Source organism: Camelus ferus, chromosome 8 (genome assembly GCF_009834535.1).
Source record: "Camelus ferus isolate YT-003-E chromosome 8, BCGSAC_Cfer_1.0, whole genome shotgun sequence".
NCBI classification, from domain to species: domain Eukaryota; kingdom Metazoa; phylum Chordata; class Mammalia; order Artiodactyla; family Camelidae; genus Camelus; species Camelus ferus.
Genome location: NC_045703.1, coordinates 28187528 through 28212889, shown reverse-complemented (window position 1 = coordinate 28212889; position 25362 = coordinate 28187528). Strand labels below are relative to the sequence as shown.

The window sequence follows — 25362 nt, the reverse complement described above, 5'->3', positions numbered from 1 at the left end:
GCCCTGTGATCAAGCTGTCATGGGAAAGTAACTAGAGGTGAGCTATTTGTCAGCTGAATACATAGAACATTATTTTGACATTTCTTCCTGACTATAGAAAGCAAAATCGTCCATAACCTTAAAAACCTATTTGGAACTCCCCGAGCACGTTCAAGCTCAGGTCTGCTTAGTATTTCTATCAGTGACTTGAAGAGTAATGTAAAAGGAATGTTCCTAGATTGTTCGGATGACAGAGGCTGGGAGGGATGGCTGACATGCTGTATGGTTACAGAGAGGTGAAGCAGCATGTCAGGGAGGGCAGCCTCGGTCTGGGACGGCTTCCGTGTCCATGTGGACGACCCACCCGACACCCGGAGCCCTCAGGTCCCGGGCCTGTTTGTTGCTAAGGAGTTTTGTCTCCTTCAATATCATGACCACATTCTGGACCTCCTATGACTCAGAGCTGCTTCTCCTGGGACACTTCCAGCATCACACTCTCCGAGCACTGTCTCCCACAATTCCAGCCCCTGCTCCCTGCCTCTCGCACTGTACCTATTCTGAGCTCATCCTCTCCCTCCTCCTACCCGCTTAATTTCTCTGCATTAATGAATGCCACCACTTCTCACAGGGCTCCAAGCTGGAAACCTGGGCATGTTCTCCCCCTCCCCTAAGCACCCAAGACTCAAATATTGAATGGGATCGGAATATGCCCAACATATGCCACTAGAGCATAAGAATTGTTTCGAGCTGAAGGCGACAGAGGTAAAAATGCAGAAAGAGCTCTGCTCTCCCGCTTTCTGTCTAGACATAGGACATAAGTTTCCCCTTGTCAAGGTGTTCACCCTCTCCTCTTCCATACCAGGGGAGAGCACCGCTTATCCCTAGAGACAGACAGTTGTCACTGCGATGAGTCTGCACAAATAAACCTTACTAAAAAACCCTTCTCTACTGTTAGCTCCCCCATATGTTTACCTTCCCGCAGTTTGCCACCCCTGGAAGCCCAAACTCTGTCCCTTTGTCTTGTCACTTCTTCACATAGAATGGATGATAAGCCCCTGGGTCTAACTACCTTTTTGGGTCTTCACTTCTTATCTAGTAAGTCCTCTTGTTTGTGTAAAAAAATAATGAAAACATTAACATCACATAAAATGTGTATGCCTTTCTCCTATTAATCTGCTCTGTTGTCAGTTTAGTTTGTGGTCTCAGTCACAGAACTAGCACTGAACGTGGAGGGTAGAGAAGTCTTTTTTCCTTCCCTACGATGCGAAATTTGGGTTTGTCAGGTTCTTTGCCCTCCACACCAACTGGTTACCAGATTCTGTAGATAAATCTGTCTCTTCTTCACTGGCTTCATTTCTCTGACTGTCCTATGTCAACCTTTAAATGTAATTGTTATACCACCTGGGTCTGCTGGAGGATCTTGCCCAAAGCCACCAGGAGCATCTCTATTCTACTTTCAGAATCCCTCTTGACCTGCTTCCAGCTTTTCTGATTCTCCTGATCTCTTAGCCTTGATTATGGCACTACACCTTCTAGCCAGCTGCTTGGAGTGCCCTTGGCATCCCCCAAGGGAAGGGGAGTGAACACCCACTGGTCCTGCCCAAGTTTAAGCCTTCATCACATCTTGCCTGGATTGCGGTTAACATTCTCTGATCTCCCTACCTTCCCCTAGTTTTGATCACCTCACTCTCCTGCCTCAAACACTGGAAGACACTGGAGGTGGTGAAACCAATTGAGCTGGAGTGAGGTTGACTGAGCCAAGTTCAGAGTGTTGGGAATAATCAGAATAGAAGAAAACTCATGGAGCCAGGAGTCTAGCAATGGAGAGAGGACCTTGGGTTAAAAACATGAGACTCTAAAGACTGCAGAGTCTAGCCTTGTGGGTGGATCCACCTGGCTTTAATGGGCAGAGACGGGGTGAACTGGGAAGTATGATAATATTTGGGAATAGTAAGAATATTTTTATTTTGCAGTATTTCTTTTATTTGGGGGACCCCTTTTGGAGAGGAATTGATGAGTAGATAGACAGTGTGGGTCTCTGATAAATTTCCCTTTGCAGACTGTGCCTCTCTGGGGCTCAGGCTTCCTTAGAGGACCTATGATAGAAATGGCTTTGTGGTGTGTTAGCTAGACAGCACCTCAGTTGGCCTCCCAGCATTTCCCCATGACCACCTCAGAGAGGTGTGGAGACAGGGAGATGGGGTTGAGGGCGAAGGATGGAGAGAAGGAGGAAAGGAGGGAGGGAGGGGGTACCAAGAGAGTCCTAGACCTTAGGAGCCCTGAGGGAGGAGGGGAACAGAAGGACCACTCAGTAGGTGCTGTGTGGACCCGAAACTTAGCACCAGAGAAATTAACAGCCATCTCAGTGAACGTCAGCACACACAGCTGACAGCAAAGTTCCAAGACCACCTTCTGGATGCTCCTGGAGACTCCCTGGAACCTAGACAGACACAACCCAGGGACAGGGCAAGGGAAACCCAAATGGACTGAAATTGAGTTTCTGCCACCCAACAGAATGGGGGCTGCCACTAGAAATTAAATTGAGATTAAAAAAAATCCAAAGAACATTTTCTTTCTTCTATTAGGGACAGAGCTCTAGCCCCACCTCAGGAATGACTGATTTACTGGCAGCAAGCTCTTTGAGAGCAGGAGTGTGCGTCACTGATCACCATGTGCCTGACACCCAGCGCAACACTGGCAAAGGTAGGGGCTCGCTGTCTTTGACTGTGTTTGACTTTGAACTGCCCCTTGTTCCTAGACACACGTGTGCCTTCGACTGGTCTGACCACATCTGAAGGTTTGTGTCCAGCTCTGAACACCTCGTTTTAGAGGCTGAGAACATAGAGAGTGTCCAGAAAAGGGTGGTTAAGATGCTAAGAGGTTATGAAAGTTTCTGACTCCAATCCACACTTGTCCCTTGAGCTCCAGAAATTTATATCCAGTGGCTTCTGGACAACTGTTTTCTCATGTCCTATCATTCCCTTGAACCTAAGATGTGCAAAAAAAAGTAACACCATCCCAGGCTGCTCCTCTTCCTGTGTTCCTGTCTCAGTGAACATCCTACCCTCCCCTTAGTGGATCAGGCAGAACCTTGAGCATCATTCTCGATGCCTCGCTTTCCCATTGAGTCTTTAATTTCATGGTAATAATAATGGTAATAGTCATGGGCCACTTTCATTGAGCACTTACTGTGTGCCAGGCATTGTTTTAAGGGTGTCATGGGTATGAATCCACTTAATCCCTCACGACAGTGCTATGAGGTAGGCATTGTCCTTATCCCTTTTGTGAATGAATGAACTTAGGTCAGGAGATTTAGTAATTCACAGACACACTGCGAGTGTGTGGTGAAGATGGAATTTTAATCCGGACGGTGTAATGCTACATGTCCTGAGCTCTTGATCTCTGTCCTCAAACTGCTGTTGGTTGTGCTAGTCACAGAAGAGGTGTTCCCTTGTCTTTTCTTCTTTAGAGTATAAACCCGTGAAGCAGGAGTTTCCTTGTTGTTGTTAAGCTCAGAACCCAGTCATACTGGACTAAGGGCCCACCCTAATCCAGTACAATCTCATCTTAACTAATTTCACCTGCAAAGACCCTATTCTAAATGAGGTCACATACATAGGTTTGGGGGTTAGGACTTCAACATATCTTTTTGCAGGGCACAATTCAACCCACAACACCAACGAATTACCTACTTGCAAATCTCTCTGTTTTCCAGCGAATCAGATCTATGACACTCCCCAAACCCTATTTTTCTTATGATTCTGAATTCCGGACCTGCAACCGCCCTCTCTCAAGATCTCATGGCTAATCTTCCCCATCTTTAGTGCCCCACCCTGCAGGGGAGTTCCACTTCCTCCAGGATATCAAAACCTCTTCTCCCCTCCCACCACTGCCTTTTTCTTTTCATGTATTATTCAGGTGTTAACTGTTCGGTGCAGTGTCTGGGCAGATGGCACAGCCCAATATAAGTCAGCAGTCATAGCCACTGATTTACGTGGTGTGTGGTTCATTGGTGTTTACATAGTCACTCGTACATACTCCTGTCCACGGTTAGGTCTGTCTATTGCAGTGGAGTAGAAGAATCCATGCACACCTCCACTCTTGAATAAAAGCTAGGGTGGAGGATGGGAAGGGGAAAAATATTTTGGGGGAGCCAAAAGAGAGAGGAGAGAAAAGAGTATATTATTTAAAGGTACTAGGGTTTGTTTGTTTTATTCAAGTATAGTTGATTTACAATGTTGTGTTAGTTTCAGGTGTACAGCAAAGTGATTCAGTTATACACACACACACACACACACACATATATATTCTTTTTCAGATTCTCTTCCATTATAGGTTACTGAGATATTGAATATAGTTCTCTGTGCTATACAGTAGGTCCCTGTTGTTTATTTTATGTATAGTCATGTGTATCTGTTAATCCCAAACTCCTAAGGAAGGCATTTTTTTAAATCATGAAAGTAATTCATGATTATTAAAAGGCATGAAAATAGAGAATGAGTAGGAAATAATTCTATCCCTACATAATTTTAAAAACAATTTTATATTTCCTTTTTTTTCCTTTTAAACTTCCATATAGCTGAGAGCATTTTATATTTACTTGTTTTCATTTAGCGTTATCTCAAAATTCTTGAAGCTTTATATAATCCTCAACAAATAGACACGCTGCAATTTATGTGACTGCTCAGCTAGGGTTGGATATTTAGTTCGTTTCTATTTTTTTTCACTATTATTATTGATGCTGCTATGAGTATCAGTGTGCCTAAAAATTTTTTCTTTTTTGGAGGCTTAGGGGAGGGATGTAATTAGTTTTAGTTATTTATTTTATTTTTAGAGGAGGTACTGGGGATTGAACCCAGGACCTTGTGTAAGCTAAACATGTGCTCTACCACTTGAGCTATACTCTTTCCCCCCAAAGCTTTTTCTTTATTCAGAATTTCATTTTGATTGATGTCCACAAATGCTAAAGGATATGAACTTTTCCCCTGCCAAATAACATTTTTTTCTCTCTTTTTATAAATTAATACACAATCACTGTGAACATTGGGGAGGGGGGGAGTTGCATTTCTTTCCATTCCCAGAAGCTGCCAGACTCCTTCCTGCCTGAGGGCCTTTGCGTAACTGTGTCCTCTTCTGGGCATCCTCTTCTCCCTGCTTTTCCCACGGCTGGATCTGGCTCTGCTTTCAGACTCGGCTGTCACCACCTCAGACACAGGTGCTCTTTTTTGATGCTCAATCCAGAGGAGATACCAGTCAACTACCTATCAAATTATCCTACTTAAAATTTCCTGAAATGGTCAGCAAGTCAATGTTTTCTTGTTTATTTGCCTATTTTCTGTCTCTCCCCAAGGCAGCGGGAAGCTGGTCTCCTTTGTTCAGCACCTGAGCCTCAGCCCCTCGCATAGTTCCTGGCACCCAGTAGCACGTAGTAGGTGGTTCACAAATGCCTGCAGGGTGAATGAGCTTGGGTTCCAGATCCACGACTCTTCACTAGAGGGTGGTCTTCCTCTCCTTCTTGGTGGGACTCGGGGCACTTACTGGTGTCAAAGAAGTGAGTCCCACCTCTCTCTTCCCACCTTCTACAAGGTCACGTAGAGGCTGTGTCACTCTGGCTATTGGAGAAAAATATTGTATTTTCAGAATTTCACCTGATAAAAAAGAAATGTAGCCTATGAGGTATTGTTCAAGGAGGAGGACTGTTCTGAGTACACTGACCTACTCAGCCTCGGCTTCAAGATTAACTAGAAGTTAATTTGCAATTTTCTTTTAAGATTGACTAGTTTCTTCCAGCAAGGGTTGGAGGTGGTAGAATCACTGATAAACGGGCTTCCTGGTTCTTGCACAGTCTGGTTTCTCTTTGTTGAAGTGCCTTGGTCACACACATTTCCAAGTATGCAGAGTGACTTTGGTCAAGCCGACTAAAATGAGTTCTGAATCCTATGATCATCATTGCTGTTCCTGGTCTGTTCAAAGATAAATACTAAATGAGGTAAAGACTCAATTTTAGCTGCTTAATAAATGTTTAAGCAGTATAAGAGTATAACATTTACTGAAAATATCAAATATTGACTAAAGCTAAAGTAAATATGACTTAAATCAGCAGTGTGACTGACAGGGCAGTCATAAGAACTACATAAAAGAGATGATGGTTATAGATTATATTCAAGAGCACATAAGAAGAAATTTAATAAACCTGTAACCTGAGTACTGAAATCCATTAATTTTTTAAAAGTATCTTTTTTGAGGCCTGTGTTTCATTGCTGGTTATCTTTATCAGAAGGAAGACTTCAGGAAGGCTTTAGTAAAAAGATGAATTTCCTCTGAAAATCCTCTAACTCATAGCATTAGACACGGTAACTCTGTATATTTAGTACTTGCATGTTTATAAACTCAGATAGCTTTTGTTATAAACATTTCTGGGATCCCTTAATAAAAATCCAGCCTGGTTTGGGCTCTCTGATGGGCAAGGATGTGCCCCAGGGTGGCTGTGGGCTCAGGGGGTCTTAAGGCAGCCTGTCTGCTGGTGGTTTGGGGCTGTGTCCCCACCCAGTTATTTGCTTGGCCTGAGGCATTCCAGCACTGGTGCCTACAGGCTGTTGGTCAGGGGTAGGGCTGGGTCCTGGCGCTAATAACCTAGAGGGAGGGTGTGAAAATGGTGCTCACCAGCACCAGGGTCAACGTGGTAGATGGAGCTCCCTAAACTGGCTGCTAGCAGTGTCTCTGTCCACAGGATGAGTTGCAGTGGCCTCCTGCCTCTCCGGGAGACTCTCCAAAATCAGCAGGTGGATCTGACCCAGACTCCTTTCAGATGACTGCCTCTGTCCTGGGTCCCAGAGTGTGTGAGATTTTGTGCACGCCCTTTAGGAGTGGAGTCTCTATTTCCCACGGCCTTTTGAGTCTCTTCAAAGTGATGATACCACTGGCCTTAAAAGCCAAATGTTCTGGGGGCTTGTCTTTCCAGTGCAGGACCCCTGGGCTGGGGAGCCTGGGCTTGGACTCCTTGCTCCCTCAGGGAGAATCTCTGCACTTGTAATTATCCTCTTGTTTGTGGGTCACTGTCCCCAGGGGCATGGGTCCTGACTGTGCTGCATCTCTGCACCTCCCACCCATCTCATTGTGGTTCCTTCTTTATATCTTTAGTTGTAGAAGATCTTTTCTGGTAGGTTCCAGTCTTTTCCACTGATGGTTGTTCTGTAAGTAGTTGTGACTTCGGTGTGCCTGTGAGAGGAGGTGAGCTCAGGGTCTTTCTACTCCACCATCTGGGCAGATCTCTCTCTATGGCTTCTTAGTATTTATGGCCTGTGCTGCCCAGATAGTGGTTTCATGTTTCAGCTGCTTTAAAGGATGAAGTTATAGCTTTGAAGTGACCTTCCTGGGACCCCCAGAAGTGATTTTGTGTGTACTTAAATAAAATGAGAGTATTTAATGTTTTAACTTTATTTATAAAGATTAATCAGTATTACTTGATAGGCTCTAGAATATACAAGCTAAGAGTGTGGGCTCTGGAGCCAGAGAGCCCAGGTTCAAATCCCTGGTCTGCCTCTTATTAGGTGTGCAACACTGGGTGAATTTCTCAACCTCTCTGTGCCTCGGTACCGCCATCTATGCAATGGAGGTAATAATAGCCCTAACCTCATAAAATTGTGAAGATTAAAAGACTGAGTACACATTAAGCTCTGGCAGTGTCTGGCACATAGATAGTGCTCAGTAAATGGCCATTGCTGGTAATATTAGCCTCCAAGTGTCCCTCCCTGTGCTTAATGCTGGGTCTGCAAAGCTGAAGACACAGTCCCTGTCCTTCCTAGCTTATGGTCCAAAGGAGAGGCCATTGTCACATGGCAGGAACTGAATATTCTAGCTCCTCTATTACTGACATTTAGCTGGTTTGTTCTGTAGTTGCCCATGAAGGGAGGGGGTGTCCTGCTGGGAAGAGTTGGGTGAAAGGACCTAGCAAAGGGCCTCAGCCAGGACACGGTCCTGGTCCGATGGGAGCTGAATCATCATTGCCTGCCAACTGTCTAGCTTCCCTTTGCCCGCAGAAGGGCCTCCACCAGCTGGTCCACCTGCTTGTGCCAGAGAGGACTCACTGGGACGGCTTCTAGCGCCTCATCCATTGCTGCTCGGCATGACCAATGCCTAACAGAATTCTGACTCCAGTTCCGATGAAGAAAGGAGTTTTCCTACACCAACAAGCAATTCTTGGACACTAGCTGGATGTCCTAAAATTTAAAATTTGGGGTTTTAAGAATTGCAATTTGGGAGACACAGATTTGGGTAAAATGGAAAGAGTGTTCTGGGGAAGAGAAAGAACCAGGGGCTTAAAAAGGCAAAAGCCATGAATCTGTGTTCTGATGCCAGAAGGGAATTATTTGTCCTCAAGGCATGGCTGTGATGAGTCGATTTAGGTTAAGGGTTTGATAAGCGTCTTGAGATTCTGTCGGAAGTTCTGGATGCCTTTGTTAGGACAGTAAGTGTCGCAGGTCAGATTCCACCCAGACTGAGATGTGCATATCATCACACATCCTCAGTGGCCTTCTAGCTCCATTTTAGAGAGCTCTCGTAGCAGTGCTGACTCCATTTTGATTTCCCTTCCACACTGCAAGCCGGGAAGCGGGCTCTTAATAGACACCGACCTACTGGCTCCTTGACGGTGTACTTGCCCATCTCTAGAAATATGAGAAAGAAATGGTTGTTGTTTAAGCATCCAGTCTGAGGATTTTTTTTGTTACAGCAGCGTCAGCAGACTGAGGCAGGAGGCTTTCCAGAGAAAGTTCTTGAGCTGCACCTTGAAGGATGAGGAGGCCTTTGAGAGGTGGGGAGAATTAGAGCCCTCATCTTAGGGGAACTGTGGCCACCTCAGTCTGGTTGAAGGTTAGGGAGGAGAATGGCCAAAGGTGAGACTATAAGGGGATCATAGTATCAGGGCCTTGGGGGGCTTTACTAAGAACTTCGTGCTTCGTCTTTGTTTATTGGGACTTAAAAAATTCTGAAATGGTTGAAAAAAAAAAACCTTTCTATTTTTGACAAATCACGTAGGCTTCCGGGTATTGAATGGATTGGTGGTAGGGGCAGGAGTGGAGTGTGCAGATCAGTGAGCCAAAACTGGAGGTAAGGAGACCATTTAGGAGATGTTTGTAACATTCTAGACATGAAGAAATAAGAACCTGAGCTAAACTGGTGTCGCCCTGGAATTGGACATGGAGGAAACTATTAAAGAGACATTTAAGGTGTAGCCCTGGCAGGACTTAATGAAGACTGAATGTAGAAGGAAAGAGAAGACTAAAACGACTTCCAGGTTCCTGGTTTGTGTGACAGGGCATGCAGTGGTTATCTATGACCAGTACAACATGTCTCGGGAAAGGAACCCATTTAGGGAACAGGGCGGGAGACTGGAACAAAGACAATCAATTCTCTACTGGAGTTCTTACAGTGCCTGGTATGGGTTCAGTTGTGTCCCTCTGATATTCACATATAAAAGTCCTAACCCCCAGTACCTTAGAATGTGTCCTTACATGGAAATAAGATTTTTGCTGGTGTAATCAAGTGAAGATCATGAGTGTGTGTTCTAACCCAATATGACTGTGTCCTTATAAAAACGGGAAATTTGGACACAGAGACAGACATGCACACGAGAACACCAGGTGAAGATGAAGGCAGAGATTGGGGTGATGCAGGCATAAGACAAAGAAGTACCAGAAGCTAGGAGAGAGACATGGAATAGGTTATTCCCTAGTGCCTTCAGAGGGAGCAGGGCCCTGTTGACAGCTTGGTTTTGGATATTTGAGCTCCATAACTGTGAGACAATGCATTTCACTGTTCTAAGTCTACCAGTTTTTGGTACTTTATTATGGCGGCCCTAGCAAACTAACATAGTGCCTGATGTCTATCCAACTGGAAATGTCTGGGATGTACAGATCTGGAGTTCAGGAGACAGCACTAGATCAGAGATGGGGTCATCCATCCATCCACCATCTTTGGCAGGATTACTTCTCCACCATTCAGTGTGGGCTCAGTGGGACTGACAGATATGGTGCTATCTTCTCCAGCTTGTTGGCAGAGTCTGTCTATAGCAGGAAAAGAATGTGGTTAACACTCAAAGAGAAACCAGAGCAAGCAGAGATAAGCAGTGTTTGGAGATGAAATGTCTTGGTAGTTTTGTGTCCTGGCTGCTAGTCCTTGGGGTCTTGCAGATCTTGTAGGAATTCTGGGAGCTACCCTAGCCATAACCCTCCTCCCTGGACCTGTCATGCAGTTATATGAGCAATACATTCTTCAACTGCTTCTGAGAGTTTGAACTGTTACCTGCCTTCAAAAGAATATAGGTGTTAATCAAAATTGTGAGAGTGGATGAGTGCTACTGTAGAATCTACCACCATGTGGAACTCCCTGTTGTGTAGGATGTCACCAGGTAGTACCCATTGTCCATTTCCACAAAGATCCCCAAGGGCACCATAATCGGGAATGCCAGACAGAAACAGAACCCTTTACAGGGAGACCCAATCATGGCATAGACCTCGATGTTATGTAGCATTTGCTAACATCTTTCTATGAGAAAAGGTCCTCTTGGCACTCCAGCTGGCCATCAACTGGAGCCCTTCTCCATCTCTTGGGCTCCAGGTGGCCCTTCCCCGGGCTTTGGTCCATGGAAGGATTGTGTTCCCAATGAGGGAGAGGAATGAAGGTGATAAGAAGGAATGAGATGAGAGAAACAGGACTGATATGAATTAAATCTTTATGTGCCTGCAACTTGAATTTTCACAGTAGTCTGGAGAAGTGGGTGTTATTTTCCCATGTTTGAAAATGAAGAAACTGGGGCATGGCTGTAAAATATTGACCAATTGTAGAGCTACTTACGCAAATAATAATAAACTATAATGAAAGTATTGGAGTTTGTGGTATAAGGGAGCCTGCTCAAACCAGCTCGTGAGATGTGTATGTCATTTTCCAGTTCTGCATTCAGTGACATCATGTTGGTAGCTTGAAATTGGCCATAGTGGGAGTAATTACACCATGGAAATCAACAAATATTACAGATTCCTTTTCCCCATACAGCCAGTTGTTAAACACTTACTAGCACACTACTGGTTACAGTCCAAATGTGGGGTGAAATGTTAGTGAAATCTGATTGCTCATTGAAGAAATGGTGGCAACCCAGTTGGTGAAGAGGGACAGTGGGGATGGTGTAGAATTCCAACACCCTGAACCTGGCTACAACATCTAAGCCCCTCTGCAGTTGTGAGGGATATAATTTCCTCTTTCAGCTCTACTTCCTTCCCAGTTGCTGCACATGCAGGTCAAGTGGGGGTGTGAGATGAGATTGAGGAAGTAGCCTGAGGAGCAGGCTGGGGGACCTTTGTTTTTATGGAGGGGCTAAAGGGGTAGCTTGCTTGGAGACTGAGAGCTGGGTTCTCCATTTGAAAGGACCAAGTTGACCTTTGCCCCAGGAAGAGATTATAAATAAAGAATTAAGATGTTCCTCCCATTTGGGGTCTAGACCTACAAAGATTTTATACCCAGTTCTCCTATAAAAAGAGAAATTCTAACCTCTCCTCTGATGGATTCTGCACCTGAGAAGTCTGGTTTTCTGGAGGGTGGAGAGGTGGTTGACACTTTGTTCAGAGTCCTCTGCCCTCACCAGCCTCTCTGATTACTCTGAATATAATCTTAGGAGTTCAGGGCAGACAGAAAGCATTTCAAGACTTATCTGTCTAGCGGCCCTGAGGGGAGAGCAGCCTGGGTTGAGCCTAGGGGAAGCTGTGGTTTCTGTTACTAATTGTTTCCAGGCCCTTTGCTTAAGACTTTACTCTGTTTTTCAAAGACTTGACTGCACTGTATATTGTGCAAGTTACTCAAGAGTCTCTTCTTGCAATCACCGTTAACACCAGCAACCTCCCTCATGACTTACTTGTTTTCCTTTGGACTGGGCTTGCAGGTGATTTGTTGCTTTTTAAATGGGGAATTAGAATATGCTTTCAAATACTAAGATGAAAAATTTTGGAAGGATGTACAAGAAGGTGATACAGTGGACACTTTTGGGATTTTGGACTGGAAAGTTAGTATTTATATTACATATTTATGATATATAACATATTTGTGCATTTCTGAACTTTTTCAATTTCTTTTTTTTCCCTTTTATTATTAAATACTGTAGTAGGTACCTGTGAAGCCACCATCCCAAATAAAAACTAGAATCTTTCTGATAACTTTCACGTGACCACATGGTTCCCTCACTCCCATCTCATTCCCCTGCCACCACCTCCCCAGCCATGATTGTTTCATCCTGAATCCACCACTCTCTTGTCTTGCTTTCCTTTTAATAGAGTTTAATTGCAGCAAATGGGTTCCTAAAACTTGTATCTCTTTATTGTCATTGTTTTAAATTCTATGAAAAGGGAGTAATGTTTCATGTAACATTTTTTTTTTTAACACTTACATTTTTCTAGTTACTATTAATTGAATTGTTGAGATTCATCCCATTGTTTGTTTTGGTTCATTCATTTTGCTTGCTGTCTAAATGTTTTACCAAGGGTATTTTGTCCATTTTTAACAACACTTAGTTTAAATTTTTAAAAAGTTAATATAATTATCAAAAGAAATATTACCTGTGTTTGAAAACTAGACAGTAGTATTTATATAATCTTTCAGTGGGAGGTAATAGTGTTCTCCAATTTTAGATCCTGGATTTTCAATATCCAGTCTTAACACCTAATGCACTACTTTTTTTCTTGTTCTGCCTTCTAATCAAGAAACAAGCTTAATGGAGGTACTATGCAAAATGTCACATGCCAGAAATAACTTGAAGAGGGGTATAAAAGTATGATTTGCATGATTTGTATAAAGTTTACATTTTAAAGATACCAAAGAATCTTTCAACTTTTAACTTGCTTATGCTTTGTAAAGTATTATATATCATAGAGTAATTAAGTATCTAGCATTTTCTCTTCCGTTAATCTAGCCTAGACCCTAGACCCTTTTCCTCTAACTTCTTAGGTTTAGTTCTTGGAGGCCTGCAAATTAAACTGACAAAAGACAGAGTAGCAAGAGACAAGACAAAATTTAATCACATATTATTATTAATGTATGTACAGGAGTTCACAGAAAAATGTGACTCAAAGGGACAGTTTAAAAAATTGGGGCTTATGTACCATCTTAATAGGGAAGGGGAGAGGGAGAACAAAGTTTACAGGAAAGCATAACTTTCTAGAAAGGTAAATGAGCCCTTAGGAGAATAGCTGGGAGATATGATCGTTTTGTGACAGTGTCTGTGTAAGTGTGGCCTGAGACTTCTTATCTCCAGTTGCTCCCCCAGGGGGAAGGAATTTATGACAACTGACTTTTTTTTTTTTTACTTCTTTGACTCTACTTTGAGGCAGATAAGAGACTTTAGGAACCCAAATGCCTTCTGCTGAAAATAATTTTTCTGCCCCAGTAGTGTATTCTGGAGCCCTTTCTATACTGCACCCCCCACTCCAAGCCTGTACTCACCAACTGTTCACAAAAATTACAAAAATTTCTAAGTTAACTCTAGTCTTTGCCATTTTTAACATGTGTGTTTGGTGAAGTATATGGGAACACTTCTTCATTTGTAATTCAAAACAGTGTTTGATAGAGTCTTACACGGATCAGTGCTAAAGAAATTATTTCTGATATCTATGGCAGCGTGGAGAGAACTGTCTGGAAGGACTTTTTAGGGCCTCTTGGCTTTCCCCAGAAACCCAGTTACTCTAGGTCATCCTTCCTTGGGACCTTTGTCCAGGGAAAGTCTAGAGGCCTCTACGTCTGCCTGAAGGAGCCAGCCCCTCCCCCGGTGCCTGAACCAGAGACTTTTGGTAAATGCTCAAAAGTGAGAGTCGGCTCTCTTCCCCTGGAGGGGGACGGGGGTTGCAAAAGATAAGAAGTTGCTAGGAAGAAAAGAGTGATAGAGGAACAGTAAGAGGATAAATGTTTTCAGATAAGAGGTAAATGGGAAAAGAGTTTTCTGCCAACGGTGAAAAGTGAAAGAAATAAAAGTAAGCTTGCTTTAGGGTCAGGACTAAAAACAACTCGGCAAAAGGAACTTATGTGACAGAGGTTTTATAACCAGGAGGGAAAACCCAAGGTAATCCATAATATTGGTCCAGGAATGCCCAGAACAAGGTCCACTGTAGGTGGCCAGAGAAGACTGCTGCCCCTGTAGGGGGATTTCAGAGGCACCAGGGAAGCTCCCCAACCCCCACATGCCTCAGTTATTCTTTGTGACCTGCCAAGGCCTGTGGCTGAGGGGGTGAGTGGACAGAAACCAAGCCTGCCCCAAGGGTGCTTCCAGCAACAGGAGGGCGGAAATCTTTGCTGGGGTTTGTGTGTGCCCAGGGAAGCAATCTTTTTCTAATTCCTAAGAAGCTCCCCAATTCCTGAATGACAATCCAGAAAGAAAGAACCATCCCACTCTGCAGAGTGCCTTTGTGTAATAATTTCCCTCAAAGGTTTGGTGGAGAAGATACATTATTTTTTAAACAAGCAGATACACTGTGGGATAAAATACAAAGTAAAATACAAATTCATGCATTAATTTTAAATATTCAGCTCAGATTTAAACATTTATTCCTTTAAAAATATATACATAGATTTCTAGCCTCTGAGGGCAGCTCAGAATTGTAAGTCATTCTCTCTCTTCTGCTTTGGGGCTTATTTCAGCAGAGAAGTGTGAGAAACAAACCAAATGAGATGATTAGGCAGTGAGAATCATGGAGGAGGAGGTTCTCAAGCTCAGTTTGGATGTTCAGAAAGGGCCCGAATTGTTGAGGGCAGCTGGCTGAAATAACTGACTCTGGGTCTTATTGCCAGTGAGGACCCAGAGCCCAGAGAAGTTAAGTGATTTGTCTGAGGTCACACAGTTATTGGCAAAGATAGAAGTAGAACCAAGGTCTCCTGCCTCCTAGTGTCCGTATTGTGATAATAAAAAGCAAAGCTCTGTCTCTTGTTTTATTCATCTCAGTTATGAAGATAAATGTATTCTTAGTTACACTTACTAGGTTAAATAAACCCTTCAGTGCTAAAACTTTCTTTGGAGTGTGATTGGGTGGCATTCCAAGCATGGACGAAACAAGATCTTCACTATTCATTCATTCATTCACTCATTCAATGGGCGTTAGTTGTTTGCCTGTTGTATGCTAGACATGTATAGGTGTGGGGAATAAATAAAAATTATTTCCTGCTCTCAAGAAGCCTGGAGATGAGACAGGGAGACACACCAGCCTAAGGGGGTTGGGACAACCCATGCCAGCACATCACGATGGGTGTGAGACAGCTGTGGACAGGGTTCTAAGGAAACGAAAATGAAGATTATCTAACTCGGTCAGGGATGTGGGTCAGGGCAATTCTTTCAGAGGTGTCAATTTATAAAATAGTAGGGATATAATTGATAGACTGGAATTTATAATTTGATAATAAAGTTTACTGCCAGAGCTCTTGAACGATTTTGAATAAATGTGTCTGTGTGCTGTCCTTGGATGGTCATCTCACCAACTGGTAGATTCGCTGGCCTCTTGTGGGTCACACGATGGAAACAGCTTGTGACCTTCAGGCATTATGCCATCATATGTGGCAACAGGGTCCTTCGTCACAATGTATCTCTCTTCATGTCACTCACCTGTTGTTCACCCTACTCCAGCCACACGACCTCCTTCCTACGACTCAGACACCCCAAGCACACTCCCACCTCAAGGCTCTTGGGCTTCCTCCTCCCTCTAATCACTGGCCCAGGTATCCCCATATGTTCCTCACTTTATTCAGCTCTCTGCAAAATGCCCTTTTAATAAGAAGGGCTTTCCTGACAGCCCCATGAGAAATAGTAACAGCGACCTATAGCAGGTTGAGTGGTGGCCTCCCAAAAGTTATGTCTACATCCTAATCCCCAGAACTATAAAGGTGACCTTATTTGGAGAAGGGGTCCTTGCAGATGTAATTAAGGATTTTGAGGTAAGGATATCATCCTGGATAATTTGGGTGGGCTGTAGAGCCAATGACAAATATCCTTACAAAAGACAGAGGGAGATTAATGGAGGTACTGGGGATTGAACCCAGGACCTCGTGCATGCTAAGCATGCACTCTACCTCTGAGCTATACCCTCCCCTGAGAGGGAGATTTGAGACAGACAAACAGTGAGAAAGCCATGTGCAGACAGAGGAAGATATTAGAGTGATTCAGCCACGAGGAATGCCAGCAGCCCCCAGATGCTGAAAAGGCCAGAAAGGGGCTCTCCCTGAGCTTCCCAGGGAAGCAAGGCCTTGCTGATCATGTGGATGCTGGATGTCTGGCCTCCAAAACTTCAAGAGAGTAAGTTATTTTAAGCCATCAAATTTGTGGTAATTTGTTATGGTAGCTGCAGGAAACTATACATTATACTGTGCTCCCCACCACTCTCTGTCCCCTTTACCCTCACTCTTTGATAAGGTGCACACTTAACCAGCACCTGACATATTATATCTGTCTGTCTATCTATCTATCTATCTATCTATCAATCATTTGTATATTCTTTATCTTGAATGCAAACCAAGGGCTTTGTCTTTGCTCACTCCTATATCACCAGCATCTAGAAGAGTGGCTGGTACACAGAAGCTGCTTAGTGATTAGTGAATGAATGGGTTGATGATATATTGGATTATGAGGTTCTGCAGACGCTTGGAGTCCCCTTTTCATCCTGTGTGTAACTGAGGAGACAAAAGGACCCAGTTCCGGTGTTAACAAGTTGAATAATGGTGAGGTTCAGTGATGGAGAGATCTGGATTTAAGTTATGGCTCTGCCACTTGGTAGCTGGTGACTTTGGGCTCTGAACCTTGGTTTTATTAACAGCAAAAGAAATTCTTACTTTCCAAGGTTGCCATAAGGGCTGCAGGGAATGGTATTAATAGAATGGCTGGCTGAGCACTTGGTGAGTGGTGCTCATGATGGCTTTCTTTTCTCCTCCACTTTTGGTCCTAAGACTCACAGTAAAGGCAGGGAGCCTTTCCTCTGTGTGTCCATTTCTTCCTATATCAGCCACCAGGTTCCTGAACACATCACAGCCTCCCAGGACTAGACTTTGCCATGCTTTGTAAGGGTAGGATTTGCTTAATTGAACATGGCGAACCTGATGATTCTCTGTTGTGAGGTGATGGGTTCCATATCACCTTGAATTTCCACCTTTAGACACGAACTTTAAAAAAATGTTTTTTAAATTGAAGTATAGTTGATTTACAATATTGTGTTAGTTTTAGGTGTATAGCAAAGTGATTCGGTTATACATTGTATATATTCTTTCAAAAATTGCTTTCCATTATAATTTATTATAAGATATTGAATATAGTTCCCTGTGCTATACAGCAAACCCTTGTTGTTTATCTGTTTTATATATGGTAGTGTGCATCTGTTAATCCCATACTCTCAATTTATCCCTCCCCACTCCTTCCCCTTTGGTAACTGTAAGTTTGTTTTCTATGTCTGTGAGTCTGTTTCTATTTTGTAAATAAGATTATTTGTCCTATTCTTTTTAGATTCCACATATAAGTGATACCATATGATATTTGTCTTTCTCTGACTTACTTCACTTAGTGTGATAATCTCTAGCTCCATCCATGTTGCTGCCAGTGGCATTATTTTGTTTTTTTTTTTTTTTATGGCTGAGCAGTATTCCACTGTGTATATATACCACATCTGCATTATCTAGTCATCTGTGGATGGACATTTAGATTACTTCCATGACTTGTCTATTGTAAATAGTGCTGCTGTGAACATTGGGGTGCGTGTATCTTTTTGAATTAGAGTTTTTGGTTTTCTTTCTGGCTATATGCCCAGTAGTGGGATTGCTCGATCATATGGCAACTCTGTTTTTAGTTTTTTGAATAACTTCCCTACTGTTCTCCACAGTGGCTGCATTCCCACCAACAGTGTAGAAGGGTTCCCCTTTTTCCACACCCTCACCAGCATTTATTATTTGTAGACTCTTCGATGATGGCTATTCTGACCAGTGTAAGGTGATACCTCATGGTAATTTTGATTTGCATTTTCTCAAATAATTAGTGATGTTGAGCATTTTTTCATGTGCGGTTGGCCATCTGTGTCGGACACTAACTCTTACGGTCACTTCATCCTATCAGCCTTTGTGCTCTGAGGAGAAACATAGGAACTGTTTTTGTACCTGCACCGTTGTGCTGTGACTGGCATCCCTTGGTGTTAGAGACGAAGGAACAGCCTCTCACAGCTTGGCCTGTAGGGACAGCCCTTTAATGATTATCGATGGTAAAATTTATACGTGGTAGGATCCCAGTTTTGTTTTTAAAAGATCACACACACGCACACTCTCTGATCTAGCTCTCTTTCTCAAAAATGTTGGTTGGAGACACCTGAAGTATTAGAATTAGTTGTTATAGCTACACTCCTGGGGTGTTGAATAACGCATAATTTTAATTTTTTTCTTGATACTTTCCTTCATTTTCCAAAATGTAAATTGAAGGTGTCTTTAGCTCAATTTTTCTGTCAGCTAAAACCCCAGGCCTTACCTTTGAGATCTCATTCTTAGAACTGGTTAGGAATAAAAACGCTGAGGTTAGCGTCAGTGCCAGCAGCTGGGGATTTCTGCTAGTTCCTGGCTGATCACGTGGAAGTCGTGTTTCTCATTTCCTTTCTTTTCTTAAACCATCATTCAGACACCAGACTTTCATGGCAAAGAGAAATAACAGCAACTATTGTCTATCAAGAATTTTAGCCAGGATTTCCTCAATCTGCTCCTCATTTTTGCAGTCTTGTTGGTTACTTTCAAGAGAACATTTTCTTGAGGTCTTAGGCAGACTGAATTTAAAGCTTTGATTTCATCACACTTTTTAAGCCTCTGGTTAAAAATAGAATATCTCCTATAATTCCCAGGGAAAATCAGCACTGTTCAATCTCATTGCTAATGCATAAAGGGCCCCTGACTGTTCAAATAGCAAAGTGTGAGAATCCAAAGGATATTTCCTAAGTTATTGTTTCTTTAAGGAGTTTAACACCCCATCTTTGGCAACCATGTGTGGACCTGAACCAGTTAACCTTAATCCAATGGAGATTAATTTGATTTTGCATGAATTAGGGCAGCATTTGCAAAGCTTTTGACAGAATGTTTCATTCATATTCAGTTCCAGTATCTTTTGCTTTTCTTTTAAGTTTGAGAAGAAAAGGGTTTCAACCACACGTTGTAGGCAAATGTGTTATGTGCTTTAATGTGGAGGGAGCATAAGTTGTTATTATGATAATTTTAATAATACTTTTCATGTACTACATTTTGCTTGACATTTAATCCTAATTGAGAAAAATCTAAAATTAATCTTTGTAAGAAACAAGACCAGAGTAGCTAATCAGGTTTGGAAGTGGGACTAATTGTACCACGATCAGATTGATGGGCTGTTAAATATCCGTCATGAAATGATAAGAAAGAATCTGTGCAAAAGTCCTCTGAATTTTCCCCTTGTCCTTTATTTCACAGTTTGTTCAAAACGCTTATTACCTTGGCTTCAAGGCACAGATCCAAGATCTCTACCGGCTGGTTACTTTTATTTTTTAATTAGCTCAGCTTTCCTGAGAGAGATGCAAAAGGAGACAAAAAGAAAAAAAAGAAAAGAAAAAGAAAGAAAGAAAATTCTAATTCTGTATTACCTATTTGTCTGGGGTATGATGTTACAGTGACGTTGGGTTTAGGCGCTGAAGACATTGTTGCTTCTATGTTTTGCAGTTTATTTTCAAGTCTGCTTCTGGTTAAGTTGTTGCTTTTATGGGGTGTGGCGTAGAGAAGCAGAGCAGAAATAGGCCTGGGAACTTGGAAGAATGGGATAGGTCCCATCAGCAACTATTAGGCCTTTCACTGAGGTTAAGTCCCTCCTGTCATCCTTGAGCTGGGAGTCTGCCTGGTCAGGGCATTGGTCTTCAGCATTCTCTAGTCCCTTGAGGGTTCCACGGACGTGATGCAAGACGTGAAACTCTAGTTCAACTTCCGTTTTTCTTCTGTAAGAGGCAAGACTAAGAGGCAGGTGTTCTATGGGAGGACCACATGTGTTTCTATCAGAGACCACCTGAAAATCCCCAAGACCATCTAAACTCATGAAAAAGGACGATCAGTGTCATCAATCTGATGCCACTGATGAGTCTGAAACAGACTCTGTTTCAGAAGAGATTGTTGAAGTAGAAGGGTTTTTACCTTGGATTCAAGTTTTAAAAGAACACTGAGGGGTTGGGTATCAAGTTACAGATCTATCTAAAATATCCAGTCTCAATATTTGGGTGCAGGATTTGAGGCTAAAGATGATGGAAGCAGGAGGAAGGCATCAGAGACGAACTTAGACAAAGAGCAGGGTTGTTGGGGCAGCAGAAACATAGGGAAGTCTAACCCAGAAGAGAATTCTGTGCGTTTGTACATGTAGAATATACATGCAAAAAACATCCAAGGATGATGTAACTTTTATTGGGGAAAGGGGAGAAAGACACAGACTAATTACATGGGAATTAAACCACATAAATCCCACTGTACCCTCCTCCCTGACAGGTAAAAAATTGTGTGGAGGGTACACTTTAACCCAGAATTTTGAAAAGAGAGTTAATGATCTGGAAAAAAAAAAAACAACAACACCCATTAGTTGGGCAGCAGGGCCCCTGAAAGAACTACTCAGTCTCCTAGTCACTGGGGGTTGGAGTCAGAGATTTACCTTGTTCTCTTCACCTTGAGCCCCTCTCAGTGCTGCGTGCTAGGTCTGGGGTCCAGACCAGTCTCTCATTTCTCTTAGCAAGAAATCTGCAGCACCTTAGAGCTTCGTTGGCCTCCTAACAGGGGGAGCACTTCCAATTGCTCCCTACTCTCCTGTGAGATTGGAAACCTCACGGGAGGTGAGGAGGGTCCTGGTCTCTGCCTTGAAAGTGCTAGACTAGAATCTGGCAAAGACAGAGGTGGAGAGTCCCAGAAAGGTGTGGTGTCTCCAGCTGTGACCTTGCTGGCTGACCTTGTCTCTCTTACCTCCAGACTCCCTGCCCAGCCCACCAGGACCACCTTCCACACTGCCCTTCCTCCCCCTGCACTCACGCCTCCGTCTCAAGGGCAGATTGGCAAAGGAACTTCGTTTGCGAATCATCTCTGTGGAAGAGGGGACAGGAGCGCCAAGGCATGGGGTGGCCTCAGCTGACACCAGAAGCTCTGATTAGAGAATCAGAGACCATCAGTTCTGGCCAAACCCTCTTTCCCAATGCGTTGTTCCAGCACCTCTTTGTTTCCTGGAGTTGAATAACCTCAATGAGGTCTTTAAAAAATGTGTTTGCAACATTTAATGGAATAAATATCTGTTATGAAAAATAAAACACATGTGACACCAATAAAGTAAAAAGTAAAGGTTTCCATTCACCTTTTCCCCAAGGGAGACACTGCTGGTGTTTGAAATGAGTCCTTCCAGACCTTTTACTGCGCAATATGAATGAATGGCACTTAGGTCTTTGAGTGCTGAGTCATTGTATCCACAAATGTGGAATCCAGAAGCTTCTTGCACAACCAGACTATGCCATCAAGTTATCAATACCAAGGCAGTGAAGGCTCAGTTCTTTTCATTTTTTTTCTTTTACTTCTATATCCTATTTAAAAATGTGAAGTCCTAATAAATATGTCTAAAGAGAACCTTCACTTGCTCAGAAATTCACACACATCAAAATTCACAGTATTTAATGCTCCTCATTCCTCTTTCACAGCCCCATTTGGATCTGTGCAGCCCATAGTTGAAATGAACCCTTAGCAAGATTGGTTCAAGGAACACTTGGGGCTTTTAATTTCAGCCTTATATGTGAAATGTGTACTTCTGGATGCCTAGAAAACAATCCTAATTATTAAAAAAAAAAAAGCAGCAATCTTTCCCACACTCCAAATCCCCAAAATGCCATGTGAAGTAACTGCTTTGAGAACTTCCTGATTTGGTTGCCTCAGGGTGGAAACAACCGTAACCTGGTTCTGCACCCTTGACTGTGCATGCAGCCTGCATTGAAGGTCCCCAGAAGTGGCCTTTTTTCTTCATCAAGAAATGGACTCAGCATTTCCTCTTTTCCAAGTATTGAATGCTCTCCAGGGACCACATATGTTCATGTCGCTCAGTTCTAGTATCTTAGCCAAAAAGAGAAGCTTGTTAAAGTTGGGGTGGCCACCCTAGTTTACAGTTTCTTTCAAAGAGCAAGACCCAGGAAGGTGGGAGACTCTGCTAATTTCATGAGAAGTTTTTGAAAAGACTTTTGAAAATAATGGTAGGACAAAGGAGGGTCTTCCTTCTAGGTCACTATCTGAGGCTTCCAGGGCAAGGCAAAGTCAAGGAAGCCCCAGAGCATGAGAGTGGGTTCAGGGGAATCTCAGCAAGGAGTCTATGTAAATGGAGAAAAAACTTTGGAAAGAGGCTCCAAGGCAGTTCTGGAATCTCAAGTGTCAGTACTGAAGGAAACTCAGGCTTTTCTAGCACAAGCTCCACACTTTGTAGATGAGGAGGGGAGGGGACGTGTCAAGGCCCGAAGGCTGGAACAGGAGGCCAGGATCCAACTTTTCACCCAAGCACTTTGTATCCTGTCTGGCTGTCTCTCTGTTGATGACATCTCCAAATTCCATTTCCTTTAAGTTTTTACATCAAGATTGTGAATGAAGTTTCATATATTGCCCTTCCTACATCATTCACAGTGCTCATTTTTGAAATGATGTTGTCATTAGGAGTTTTATTTGTGGCTGCCAAATAGTCTCTGAACCACCTTAGGCTGGTAGTGTGAGCCCCAGGAGGGAGAGGCACAGGGTGCCCCTTATACCTTATTCCTTATACCAAAATAAATTCCAGATGGATCACAAACTTAAGTGTAAGAAAGAAAAATCATTAAAATGTTAGAAATAAACATGAAAGAATTTTAAAATTTCATAATCCCACACAGAGGCCAGACTTTCTGAGGCTAAGACACAGAATCTAGAAGCCATAAAAGAAAAGACCAGTAAGTCTGACTGCATCAAAAATTTTAATTTCTGCATAGCAAAGAATTGCCATAAAGAAATTCAAAATACAAATAAAAGCTCAGGAAAATATTTGAGACATATATGGAGGCGACAAAGAACTAATTTACTGAGTATATATTTCAGAAGTTTTACAGCTCAGTAAGTGAAGGGCCTACAACTCAATAGAAAAATGGGTCAAGAACAGCGAGAGGCAGACAAAAGAAATACAAATGATTTATAAACATAAAGAAGAATGCCAAGTGCATGAATAATTAAATCCTAACTAAAACAACAGCAAGGTAATATTTTTCACCTGTTAGATTGTCAAAATCAAAAAGGTTTTATAGCGAACAGTCTAGGGGAGGCTTCGTGGAAAGAGGCACTCACAGTGGGGAGATATGTGGATTGGTATAATCTCTTTGGAGGGAAAATTGAAAATATTAACAAAAATTTTAAATTCAAACACATTTTGACTTAGTAATTTCTTTGGAAGGAGTTATTCTAAGAGGTTTATGTACAAAGATGTTCATTACAGAGCTGTTACACAAAAAATTTAAAATCATCTGAATGATTTTCAATAGTGAGTTGACTAAATACATTATATACCTTTCCATGATGGAACACTGTGCAAGATACAGGTAGGTATGCACTGCCCCATATGTGAAAGGGTATTTTAATAGGCATAGTCATTGCAGCATTGTTTATAAGTTGCAAAAGATGGAAGGACAACCCAGGCATCTTTCAACAGAGGATTGGTTGAGCAGATTGTGGTACAGACCTGCAGTGGTGGGAAGCCATCATCAAGATGACTTGGAAGACAGATGAGAGCAGGTGTATGGTGCCATGCTATTAGTGTCATTATCACAGGGACACATATATGTTTGTCCATGCTTTGAACATCTCAGAAATCACAGGAAGGTGATGACATGCTTGCCTCTGGGGAGAGGACCATGGTGTCTGGGGAACAGGATAGAAAGGGAAGGTCTGCTTTTCATTGTCTACACATTTGTGCCTGTATATTACAGTCTTTAAAATTATTGCTGATCCCAAAGAACTTTAGTTTATATGGGCTTACTTTATTGATATTTGCCATATTAAAAACTGAAGCTCAGAAATTTTGAAAGCACAAGAAAACACAAACACATTCTATCATCCATCAGAGAACTGATGATGTTGGAGCATTGTGTAGCCACTGAAAATTCTACGGTACATTAGTGAGAAATTAAGAGTAAAAAACCCCAAGTAACGTCTAAGTGTTCTTATTTTAAATTGAGGTATAGTTGCTGTACAATATTATATGTTTCAGGTGTACAACATAGTGATTCACAATTTTTAAATGTTATACTCCATTTATAGTTACTATAAAATATTGGCTGTATTTCCTGTGCTGTACAATATATCCTTGTAGCACCCAACACAGGAGCACCTCAATTCATAAAGCAAATATTACCAGGCATAAAGGGAGAAACTGACAGTAACACAATAATAGGAAGGGACTTTAACACCCTGCTTACATCAATGGACAGATCATCCAGACAGAAAAGCAATAAGGAAACACTGACCTTAAGTGACACATTAGCCAAGATGGATTTATATATATATTATGTCCCAAAGTAGCAGAGTACACTTTCTTTTCAAGTGCACAGGATAGATCATATGCTAGGCCACAAAACAAGCCTGACTTGCTGAAGAAATCAAAGAGGAAATCAATAATACCTGGAGACAAATGAAAATAAAAACACAATGATCCAAAATCTATGGGACACAGCAAAAGCAGTTCTAAGAGGGAAGTGTATAGCGATAAAAGTCCAGGACCAGATGTCTTCACAGGGGAATTCTGATAAACATTCAAAGAAGAGTTAATGTCTATCCTTCTCAAACTATTCCAAAAAATTGCAGAGGAAGGAACACTTCTGAACTCATTCTGTGAGGCCACCGTCACCCTGATACCAAAACCTGAAAAAGATATCACACACACAAAAATTATAGGCCAATATCACTGATGAACATAGATGCGAAAATGCTCAACAAAATACTATCAGATCAACTCCAACAATGCATTAAAAGGATCATACACCATGATGAAGTGGGGTTTATCCCAGGGATGCAAGGATATTTCAATATCCACAAATCAATCAGTGTGATACACCACATTGACAAATTGAAGAATAAAAACCGTATGGTCATCTCAATAAATGCAGAAAAAGCTTTTGACAAAATTCAACATCCATTTATAATAAAAACTCTCCAGAAAGTGGGAATAGAGGGAACATACTGAACGTAATAAAGGCTGTATATGGACAAACCCATATCTAACATCATACTCAATGGTGAAAAGCTGCAAGCTTTTCCACTAACATCAGGAACAAGACAAGGATGCCGACTCTTGCCACTTTTATTCAATAT

The 25362-nt window shown here is 42.3% G+C and overlaps 1 long non-coding RNA gene across 1 annotated transcript in view; it reads left to right on the top strand.

Annotated features, from left to right (window-relative positions):
• LOC116665314 overlaps positions 1 to 21313 on the top strand; it is a 79488-nt gene extending 58175 nt beyond the window's left edge. Inside the window, exons 4-5 of the long non-coding RNA XR_004321867.1 lie at positions 2565 to 2682; positions 20980 to 21313. This is a non-coding gene — a long non-coding RNA (uncharacterized LOC116665314). The remainder of the gene's footprint in view (positions 1 to 2564; positions 2683 to 20979) is intronic.
• Positions 21314 to 25362: the final 4049 nt, after the last annotated feature.